We start from the raw sequence: 12,702 nt of genomic DNA on the forward strand, positions 1-12,702 counted from the left end.
GATGAACAATCGGAAGGTGTTTGGATGCTCAATGGGTGAGTGACAGTATAATGGAGTGAGTTTGGTGGCCTTTGAACCCCTCTGCACCCACCAGAGTGACCTCTAGGTGATTTTGCCATTTTGGAGAAGTAGTCCCGGAAGGGGGCGTCGGAAGCGGTCCCTGACAACGAAGGCCTAGAGGCAATCAATGTCCTTGGCCTCTCGAACAAGAAGGAATATAGTTTTAAATAAGGTGCATTTTCGTACAAAATTATGTGACGTATACATCGGGTGGAGTTTGAAAATAAATACTGATTTATTAACTGGAGTTGACATTAATTTCACTTTTTGTACAAGGTTAATGGCAATTTTGATTTCTGCGATGGAAAAATCGATAAAGACCCCTATGTTATAATATTTATGAATTATATATATATATATAATATATATATAAATTTATATAATTATATTTAAAATTATTAAAGTGTGTTTTATATATTATATTATATATGAATTTATATGTATAATAAATTCAGTATGTTACATTTACATTAATTTATTATATATAAAATTCAAAAAGTATTTAAAAATTTTTAACATAAAAAAAATTAAAGTGGAATCGGATTAAATCTGAATCCATTAGGATTTGGATTTAAAACCATGGTCTTAAATTCTGATATGATTTTAGATTGGATTCTGATGCACAATTTTACTAATCAAATTGAATTTAGATTTTGATGAACCCGATCTGAATCCAATCCAATTAAATCCCTAATTTTGAATCAATATCTATCAAATATGCACATAGAAATTTAAACTCCACTGCCCATGAACTAGCATATAAAACATGTAAATATATTTTAGTAGATAACAAATGGTGGCAGCCAAATTGTATTTGATGTTTTGAGTAGAGGTGTAAAGTGGGCCATGCTGGACCGGCATGGCATGGCGGGTAGTCCACATTTTGTGCGGGCCCTGCCGTGTTGGCATGTGGGCCATCATGGGCCATGCCACCCTCCCTGGTGAAAATTTTAGGGGTCGGCTTGGCACGACCCACAGTTCAAGCCCATGTGGGCCCGTGTCGTGCCACGAGCTAAGCTGGCCAAGTCGGGTTGTTTATCGGGCCAAAGCTATTTATTTAAAAAAATTGACAAAAGAACTTAAAATTTTAATTTTATATGAATTTTGTGTATAAAATTGCTTATATATTCAATAATTAAATAAAGTAGTATGATAAAATTAAAAAAATTATTTTATTAATATATTATATACTATATATTATTATATAATTATAATATATATAAATATATATAATATATATGCACAGCCGACACGGCCCACATGGTCATACTGAGCCTGGCACGACCCGTAGGCCTTCGTGCTAGACCATGCCAGGCCAGTCCTAGTTCATGCTAGGTCGTTGGTGGCACAACTTGATTTACACCTCTAACTTTGAGCTATGACCTCTCTCTTTTTTTTTTCGAAAAAAAAAAAATCTCTTTAGATGGGTTGAGGAGTTATTACCGGTGTTCAAAAATACCAATTATTGGGTTACTTCATTTAAGCATTGAATAAATGTTGGATTTTCTTTTGGCAACAGTAAAGCTTAAACAGGAATTTACAGGTTCATACGTGCATCTTTAATGTACAAGTTGTTCTAAAGAAATAATTTACAAGCAAAAAGAATAGGAGATGGCTGACATATATTCATTTCCCCTATTCTTTTTAGTTTATCAACGAAAGCGATTTATTTTGCAATCAGCATCAGTCCATCCAATTAAATCCGAGTCTAATTATTTTATATTATATATTGATTTAATATGTAAAATTTATATAATAATACGTAAATATACAATTTTATATATTATAATAATATAAATATATCAAATCAATATTTCATATTTATATTAATTTTTTATATAATAAGTTAAAAAGTAATATTTATTTTTAAAACTTTTATTTGTTTAAAAAATCGAAGCAATTTTTGATTATATCTAAATTCGATCCCAATTGTCCATATCAACATCCTTTTTTCTGTTTTCCATCATTCTTACTATATTTTTATTTATACACTTTTTTTTTCATTTCTTTAACATAATCTCTACTATACCACGTTCCCAATCATCTAAAGCATCTCTCTCACAAAGTTTCTCCTAATGTTGTGTTTGGTTTGAAAGAAAAGAAAAATAAATGGGGAAAGGCAGAGAAACATATAAAAAGCCTAAATTTGGTTTGGTTTGAAAGAAAAGAAAAAAAAATGGGGAAAGGCAGAGAAACATATACAAAGCCTAAATTGTCTCATATCTCCAATTACCTGAAACTTCTTCCTTAAATATCTCCACATTGCCAAATAAGTATTCAACTTCTTCTTCTTCTTCTCTCTCTCTCTCTCTCTCTTAGTTGGTAAGTGAAAAAAGATTAAAAAAAAACTATTAGGGAAAAATAGATAAGAAAATAATATACATGATCATAGTAAAATTATAATATTTAATAATTAATCATAAAATCTTATCATAATTATTATTACTTATATAATCTTATAATAATTAGTGATTCTTGTTACTAATAAAAATATATATTTAAATTCATTTAAGTTTAATTTATAGATTATAAAAATAAAAAATGAATATAGCTTATTAACAAGATTTAATTGTGCTGAAAAATAATAATTTAAAAAAATTATTCTTAGTAATTAAATTCCATTTGAAATAATTACATAAATAAAGTTTTACACTATTGCTAAATTAAAAGCTAGGTCATTAATAAAAAATATATTAATTTAAAGTCCATTTAAAATATGTTTTAAAACAATTTCCATTGGAATGAAACTTGGATTGCAAATATATTTTAAAAAATAATGCTTGATTTGAATGATAGTGTCACTACTTACACGTCAAGAGCTGCAATTGGTCAGGCCCTTAGGTCGGACCAATTCAAAATTTTAAGTTATTAACAAATAACAAATGCTCAAGCAGCTCAAGTGCTCAACCCAAGCCCGCTATTGTTTGAATTGGAAAATTTTCCTTATGCCTCTACTCTATACATCCCTCAATCACCATCAACCACACCTGGCAACAACAATACAGTTATTAGGTAAGATTGAATTATAGTCTGCAGCTTTTCATATTAATGTGTACAAATAATTTCTTTTTGGTTCTTTTGGGTCTCACCTCTTTTTGTTTGTCTCCTTAGATCCCAATCCATGTGTCTCATAGTCCTTCACTTTTTTTTTCTTTTATTGTGTTAATTTTTTCCTTACAAGCATTACGAACAAAGAGGTTTTAAAATAAGCAGATGAAAACTGAATAAATGTAACGTTAATTACAAGGGCCATTTACTAAAACACGTCCTATAGTTTGATGGATTTACTAAAATCTACCTTATAGTTTTCATTTTATTAAAACACCCCTTATAGTTCGCAATGGATTTACTTAACCAACCTTCCATTAGATTACAATGGAGAATGATAGTTTTTACCCTAATGTCCATTTGAATAAATTTAATCAAAAGAAAATAAAAATGAAAATATCATTTTTACCTCTAATAAGACGTGAACAACCATTTTATTCGTTATATTTGGTCAATTTTGTTTTTTGTACAAAAAAGTATTAGGGGTATTTTTAGAATAAATAATTATGGGCCTAATGGCAAAACAAACACTTCTTAATGAAAGGTCAATTAAGTAAATAGGTTACAAACTATAAGGGGTGTTTTAGTAAAAAAAAACTATAAGGTAGGTTTAAATAAATACATGAAACTATAGTGGGTGTTCTATATAATAACCCTAATTATAATAATAGGAGTGCAAATCAGAGTATAATTAGGATTCTAAACCAAGAGATAATTCACTGTCATCTCTTCCATTAAGAGATTGAGAATGATGTTGCCCATAAAATTAGAGTATGATGGGCAAATTGGAGGGTGCATCCAGTGTCTTACATGAGAAAGCCAAATACCACTTCGGCTAGGAATTTCTATAAAACCGTTGAAGGCAAACTATGTTCAAAGTATTGTTAGGCAATTAAGAAATAGCCTGTCCTTAAATGAGCATGGAAGAAATATGAATGCTTAGATGGATAAGTAATAACACTAGAAATGAGAGTTAGAAATGAAGTCATACAAAGGAACATAAGTAGCTCCAACATGTGATAAAATGAAAGTGGATTGAGATGGTATAGACATATGCATAGAAAATCATGTTAAACACTTGTGAAAAGTGATCTGTTACAAGTTGAATGGGCTTAAAGAGCTAAGAGATTAAGGAAAAAAGGGCTTCAGTGAAAGTAATAAGAAACAATTTACGCCCCCATAATTTAACAATGAATATGGCACTAAACATAATGGAGGCGAAACAGGAATCATGTTGCCAGCTCCATATAGTTGGGACAAGGCTTAATTTAACACATTATCAATTTAACCATATCTAATACAAATTAATAACGAATAATAATGACTAAGAATTATAAGTAATAAAAAATATAAAACACATACACAAGAGAACTAATACCAATGATAAATAATTAATACAAATTTAATCTAGAATTATTAAAATTGGTAAAAACTTAAATAAAAAGTAAAATTCCTACCTATAATACAAAATAATAACAATTGTAATGGTAAGATAAATATTACTAATTAGACACATAACAAATAATTAAAAAATATTGTATGAATTAATAAACATGAGAAGCATTGGATTAGAAGAGGGGCTTGTGGCGTTGGAACCACGAGTTATTCGTATGGCCAATATTTTGGGGTATGGTGCAGTCCACACCACGAGATAGTGGGTTTTGAACCACACCACACCATAATCGAACACATCAAAAGTGGTGTAGCATGGTTTAAAACCCACTATCTCATGAATTGCCACACTACTGAATGCCACCTAAGTTAAAATTAGTTACATTGCAAGTGAAATTGAGAACCACCGTAAACTCAAACTATCTAAAGATTCTAAAACTGAAACCTGGAGCTTCTAAGGGTTTCAAAAAAAGATTATGAAGTAGGACTAAAAAAATCCAAAAGAGAAGGCATGCTTGCTACTAGCAAACAAACAACCCTCTATTGATAAAAATAATCACATTTCTCCATCTATTCAAACATTCTCTTTTTGAATCCAACTTTCTCAAGTAACCAAAACAGATTCGCGACTAAGTATGTGTAATGCATGCCCAAAATGAAATTTGGAAATTCTTTCTTCTTTTCTTTTTTTCCACTTCTTTACCATTTGCACTTAGCTTCTTAAATCTTAATACAAATAAGTGAACATACAACTTATCTATGGGCCTGCATCTAAAAGGGCTGGATCATAAAATCTTTAAGTTCCCTTAGATCACATTGAGAGCAATACCTTTGAAAACCACATGATAGAAATATTTCAAATATGCAAAAACACAGAATGATATTATTTTATGATATGATAAAAGAAGCATGTGCATGCTTTTTAAAATATTATCTTGTTCCAAATCATTAAAATATTCATTGGGAATATGTTGATTCTGGTAAAATTTGATGCCGTTACCCATGGAAAGGGAAATATGTCATGGAAACTATCTTTTGTCTTATTACCCATGAAAATGGAAATACGTTGTGAAAATATTAGGAACTTTAGCAATATTTTAAACCATAATTCAAACTCATTAATATCTATCAATTTTCATGAAAAAACACGATCTTCTTGAATATGTATTGGACTTATTTTGTCCTCAGATTGATGGTCATTTTTTTAATAAAACAAAATTTTTATAAAATAGAAAAGAAGAAAATACAAGAAAGGTGACAAACAGTCACCCTAGATTAGGAAACAAAATTTCATAACCCACAACCCATCTTCAAAACCACACCCAAAATACAATACAACCTACCCAACCTAATAACAAGAACATCATGCCCCAACCAAACATTAAGACTAAAACTACAAAAAGACAACTCAACCATAACACCACACAAGACTTTACTCAATTAATCAAAACTCTCCAAAGGATTGAGCACAAACACAACACTTCTCTTATAGAATTTATTAGATTTCTACACCTCTTTGATAGCCATTTTTCATGTGAGGTTTTCTTTTGATTTTTTTGTTTTTCTTTCTTGTTTTTCTTGTTGGTACATAAGGTGTAGAGTGTTCGTAAGATAATGATGAAAGTTTTACTGTTGTCTTCATGTCTTGTCTTGGGAGAGGGGTGGTGGTGGAGGAGGTTGATGGTGACTGTTGGGGACGGATGGATAGAGTGTAGAGGTGGAAGAGAGAGAAAGAGAGGGGAACGTAGGTGGGGTTAGAGTATATGAAGAGATGAAGAAGAAATTCAAAAGGGAGAAAACAAAAACAAACCAGGTTGATGGTGACTGTTGGGGCGGATGGATAGAGTGTAGAGGTGGAAGAGAAAGAGGGAGAGAGGGGAACGTAGGAGGGGTTAGAGTATATGAAGAGATGAAAATAGAAATTCATAAGAGAGAAAACAAAAACAAATCAGGTTGCTCCCATTAGCTACGTGCACCTGGAATGGTGTGGATGGTTGGACCGGAATCCTTAGTTGCCTGACCAACATTTGTGTGATGAAATTGAGGGTGCTGCCACTGTCTATGAGAACCGACACATGGCACCCTTGTATCAGTCCCATTATTCTCATAGTTTGAGAGGATGCAAGACCAGTTAAAGCTTGCAAGGATACTTTTGGACATTCTTTTGTCCACTGCTCCCATTCTTGGTTATTCACTGGCTCGCCAATGTCATCTAATTCCTCCTCTGTGTTCTCAGTTTCGGGTTGAAGGAAGAGTACTTTCTGGATCTTGCAACGATGGCCTGGTCCAAATTTGTCTCCACAAGCATAACAAAGACCCTTTTCTCGACGGGCTTGCATCTCGGTCCAGGTTAAACTCTTGGTTGGAGTGAATGGGCCTGAACCGGAGTTGGCTTCCTTGCCCACAATTCCCACTCCTGGTCTGGAATCCGGTTTGCCCAAGATACCAAGTTTTGGGTTTGGTATACCTGGTCTAACTACGGTTCCCAGAGATCAATTAGTTCTTCTTGCTCGATTCAGTTTATCCTCGTGGAGTCGAGCTAAAGCTGTTGCATCAAGAATGGTGGTAGGTTGCATAGATTTAACCTCCGGTCGCAGTTCTTCCCTTAGTTCGCCGACGAAACTGCAGACCAATAAGCTTTCCAACCACCCTTGCACGTGCACAGCCAATCTTTCGAATGCCATCTGGTAATCTTGAACGGATCCGGTCTGTCATAACTTGGCAAGGCTTTCATCGTAGTTTTCAAAGTTCGATGCTCCAAACATCATTGTTAAGGAATAAGTGAAGCCCGTCCATGTGGCTCTTGGGTGTCATCACCGGTACCACTGGTACCAAACGATCGCTTCTCCTTCCAAGTGTGTGAAAAACAGGGGAACGCGATCAGGTTCAGGTATGTTGTGGTAATTGAAATACCTTTCGGTTTGAAGAAGCCAAGATGTTGGAGAGAGAGAGAGAGAGAGAGTTCCTATAATCAATGTCGCCCTCCTGATCTTTCTTTCATTATTTATAACTGTGATACAATCAGTTACACAAGCCTATCCACTTGTACAGTTCTATTATGTATTCCATTCTAGTGGTTTGCTTTCAGCTGTATTGTTTAAAGGCTGACATGGCCTTTTCTTGTACACTTGACTCATTGTTTCAGTCACTTGTGTCTTAATAAGAAATGGCAAAAAGATATTGGAATATCAATTTGGAAGATATGATGAAAGAATTTTATTTTGGTCATAGTACCAAGCTATTGGAATTAGACCCTTTATACAAAACATCCCTATATAATATATTAATATATTACCAGCAATAAGCAAAACACTTAGACCTAAATAAAGGGCAAAAGAATAATTAACCATATATAGATAAGGGTGGTAATTTTTCACCTAACTCACCTAGTATCTAATCCACCCAATCCTTCCATTTAAATGGGTCGGGTTGGGTTGGGTTGTGGATAACCATTGGGTTAATCATTACAGATATAAGTATTAATTCCTTAGCCTTTCTTTTAATTTTCTTCATTTGAATTAAATAATTTATAATGAATGCATTAATTTTCTATTAATTATTGACTAAATTTAGTTTTTTATTGAATCAACACACTTCACCCAACATAAATCCAAATCAATTTGACCCGAGTTTGGACTAGTTCAACACGGTTTGACCCAATTCAGCATATACCGATCTGGGCTGACCCGAATCTGAAATAGACCCCGGGCAGGATGGTTCGATACCACTTGCTCTACTCGGTTTGGGTCGTCTGATCCAACCAGTCTTCACATAGCCCGACCCGACCTAGTACAAGCTGATCCAGGTCGACCTGAATTCGAAACGGTTTTGGGTGGCATGGTTTGGTGTCCACATGCTTTGCCCGGTCTGGACTGTCTGGCCGACCAATATCCACACAATTCGACTCGAATCTGGACCGACCCGCTTTAGGTCAGCCGGTTCGGTCCTAAACCCGTGCACAATCCTGATATGGTCCGGTCCAATTTAATCCACCATTGATTGAACCGGTCCAGTCCGATCCAATCGGGCTGATCCAGATCTAAACGGTTCAACCACCCTTGATGTGATTAGCTAGAAGTAGACCTATTCATGGGTCGGGCCGGGCCAGGCCAGGCTCGGGCCAGGCTTTGACTCTTTATTAACAGAAAAATGTTAGGCCCGAGCCCGAGCCTGGCCCGACCAACGGGCCTACAACTTGGGCCCGAGCCCGACCTAATAAAAGAAATTCAAAATTCTCCCTATTCAAATAGACATTATCTATTTAAATTCAGATGTTTTCCCCCTATTTAAATGAACAATGGGCGTACAAATGAATCAACAACCTTCTCAAATCAAAAAATTTATTCAAATGGACATCACATAGGGTTTTTACTTAGGTTTAACTATAGGTCGGGCTGGGCCAGGCTCGGGCCCGGCTATTTTGGCAAAGCCCGAGCTCGGCTCAAATTTTATGCGGGCCGGGCTTTTTGGCCCGCGATTAAGCCCGTGAGCCAAAAAGCCTATTCAAGCCCATCAGGGGGTCAAGCCGGGCTGGGCCGGCCCGTCGGGCCACCTGGCCCATGAACAGGTCTAGCTAGAAGATAATCCAATTAGATAGTTCAAGTTGGTCTGACCGGTTTGAACCTAAGTGGTTCAGTCAAACCCGAAATCCAAACATAGTCAAATGGCTTCACCGCTTGTATAAAAATAACATGCATGTAATGTGATTTAAACCTTCACCACTTGTGTAAGTAGTAACTACAATTACCACCAAGCTATGACAAACTTATTTGTTAAGGGAGAATTAATTTGTTTTTTAAGTCCATAAATATAAGATTAATGGGTTTGGGCGGGTTAGAGTGGGTTAAAGCGAGTTTAAATTGAAACAAACCTATTCAATTTTATATAACTGGGTTAATGGATTGGTGGGTTAGATGAATTAGGTGAAGCTCAACCCAAACCAAACCCAACCCAACCCACCCAATTGCCACGGCTATATATAGATGCCTAGGAAATCTCTTCTACCAACAAATATTCTATGGTTTCTTTCTTCAGGTATCCTAGTATCAACAACAAATGGAATGAACCTGTTTTGGTTCCATTACATCAGTAACTGTGGTGCTCCAAAAACTTAATAATATTTGCCATGTATTGCTTTCATTTAATAATTGGAAAAAAAAATTCATAATATCAATGGTCACCTCAAATCAAGTAAAATGCAAATGCTACAGGAAGAGGCTCCTGCCAATGTGACAAATGCATGCAGCCTTGCAAATACTCATAGAGAGGCTGTTTCCAATGAATTCTACAAGGAAAGCAATGGGTAATAGAACTTGTCTTGATACTGCCCAAACGGTTCAAGGCCTGTGCTTAACCAGGGTAATGATGGATAGTGAGCGACTGAGGAAATGGCATGCCTTGGTCCTATCTAGTATCCACTTTTGTCAAGATTTGAGAGACAAGTGGTTAGTGGTTACCTCAAAAACTTCTGCTCAAGGAGAACACCACCTTAGTGGAGGTGGACTATTGCCAGCTTCAATTCCCTTATATTTAAGCATTTAATTAAGCCTGGTTGACTCTTAATCCTTGATTTGGTAGTGTGTTTATTGTTCTGTTTTTGTTCTCTTGAAATCAGTAAGTATTTTGTGGGTTGAATATATACAGCATTTATACGCAACAACTTTAACTGAATAAAATTGAAAGATTGAATTCTCAAAATACTCATGGTGAGAAATTCCTTTGAACAGCTCATGGCTGAGAGCCATGAGTACATTAATGTTGCAGCAACCCACCCACCTAACCATTTCAGACAGAAGTTTAGCTCTCTAATCAAATATTCTGCCGTTTGTCTCCTCCAAACCACCTACATCACCACTACCACTGTAGGGATTGTTGACGCCAAAAAATTGTTGTCCATGTTCAATATAAAGCATTAGAAGAGTCCTGGTGTCATAATGTTTCCTCCTCTTAATTGCTACAGTGAAGATTAATTCTGATTCAAGTGTCAAATAATTGCTATAGTGAAGATTAATCTCATCAGGTAAATGTTTGAATTTCGGCCTTAAATAGAGTTTATTGATTGACACGATTTGTATATCTTTATTTTTTCCCCTTGAACCAGATTGGTTTTGGGTGATTTCCGTTTTTGTTTGTTAGAATTCTTTCACAGGTGGATTCCGGTCATCAGTTGGGTCTAGACATGATTTTCTGTCCGTTAGTGCAGCTAGACCTGAATTAGCCATAATTTCTGCACGCCACACCTTCCAACAAATCTACTAAACTTAGTGCAGCTAGACCTTAATTTTGTGTTATATTATTAGCCTGCTGCAGATCTTAGTTATCCTATTACACATTTCTCACATCTTCAACCCTAATTATCTAATTTCCTTAATGAGAGCCCTTCTTCACATTTCAATATTAGAAGCATTAGGACATGGAATTGATTTTTGAAAAATTATGCATTTATAAAAATTTATTGTGGTTACTAACTTGGTCATTGTTGTTCCTCTACCTAGTCATTGTTATTCTATGATTACTACTTTGCAAATTTACTACAATAAATTTTTAATATTAGAATTTGTTTGTGGAGCACAATTAGTGTGGGTAATCGTTTTATTAATTGAATACTGAAGAAACAGAGTTTATTCTTCCTGCTCTCTCTTGCTTGAGATCCTCCTAGAAATAAACTAAAAGTGACCACATACATGTTTTTAACAGTATATATGTGCAATGTGAGAATATCTAGGTAAATGCAAATATGTAATTGCATACTCTTATAGCCATTAAGGTTTTTTGTTCTCATTTAGGTACTTGGGATTTATAACATCAAGCTAATGGAAATATTTGGGGTATAATGCTGCAAATACACCATAGTCACAACAAAAGGCATTGGTGGCACTGGTAATGTCAAATGACCATGGTTTTCAAAACCGGACTGGACCGGATGGTCAGACCGGAAAAACTGGGAACCGGTCATCTGATCGGTTCTGTTTTTCCCCAAAACCATTGATTTTGATCAGTAAACCGCTGAACTGGTTGGTTAATCATTCAAACTGTTTGAACGATTTTAACCGTTTTTCAGTTTTTTTAATTTTTTTGTCAAAACGGGCTGACCATTCGACCTGATAACCGAACCTCTGACAGGTTTAGTCACCGAGTCGGTTTTAAAAACCATGAAAATGACAACCCTTAGTCCTTACAAGGAATTAGTACTAAAGCAAACCTAGAGAAATCCATACATTCTATATCACATGACTCTCCTCTCTTGACTAGTTTTGTTTTGGCATATGATGCCATGTATTCAATCCAGTTGTAGAAAAGAGATCATTTCCTGCTCCCAGCTTTGATCTAAATAATAAAAAAGTTTCAAAATTCAATAGCTTTCTATCTAGATGAACCTTTAATACTATATTACAGATATCCACCTTCCCGCTCTCTCTTATTAGCTGCAAGATTAGTAATGAAACTAAATCTTGATTAATAAGGTTAATAGTGTCAATTCAACTAAATACTGATTCTAATTTTGTGTCAGTAGATTGGTTCGTGAATCCAAATATCCACCAAGATATAAATATTTGTATATTTGAAATTCTAGCCTCTCTTGATTCATTACTATCTATAGATTGTTGTAGATGTAATGTATTTCCAAATCCATTGAGGGTGCTGACCAATATTAATATGTTTTTTGTTTTTTGTTTCTAGAAAATGTAACATAAAAAAAAGGGAAAATCTATAATACTAGAAAGACATGGTACCAGAAGAGACCAATTAAATCACCCCATGAATTGTCATGAATACCACCTGATTGGTCACTTCTTTTATGGTACTAGTTGATTGGTTGTTCGATATCATGTCTTTTCAGTATCACAGTCGAATTGACACGTTCTTGGATGTGTGTTTTTCCAAAACAAAGTAAAACCTTTTTTAGTTTAATTCAGGAAAACACCTCTATTTCTGAAACAAAGAGATGGGTATTTTTTAAAATGTTTTCATATGCAGGTAGGTGATATTGGCTACTATTTTGTGCCACACACTCCCCCCACTCCAAAATATCTTACACACATCTTACAAGTATAAACCACAACAACTAAGCCTCATCTCAAGTTTGATCTCAATCCTTGCACTTACGATTTGTTTAACATTAGGCTTTGAATGAAGTAGGCAAGTTTATATTGAACAATTAATAATTAAATTTTAACATATGATTTTAAATATCTAAAAATG

This window comes from Nelumbo lutea, chromosome 3 (genome assembly GCF_056320005.1).
Source record: "Nelumbo lutea isolate HS-2025 chromosome 3, American lotus-T2T, whole genome shotgun sequence".
Taxonomy (NCBI): Eukaryota; Viridiplantae; Streptophyta; class Magnoliopsida; order Proteales; family Nelumbonaceae; genus Nelumbo; species Nelumbo lutea.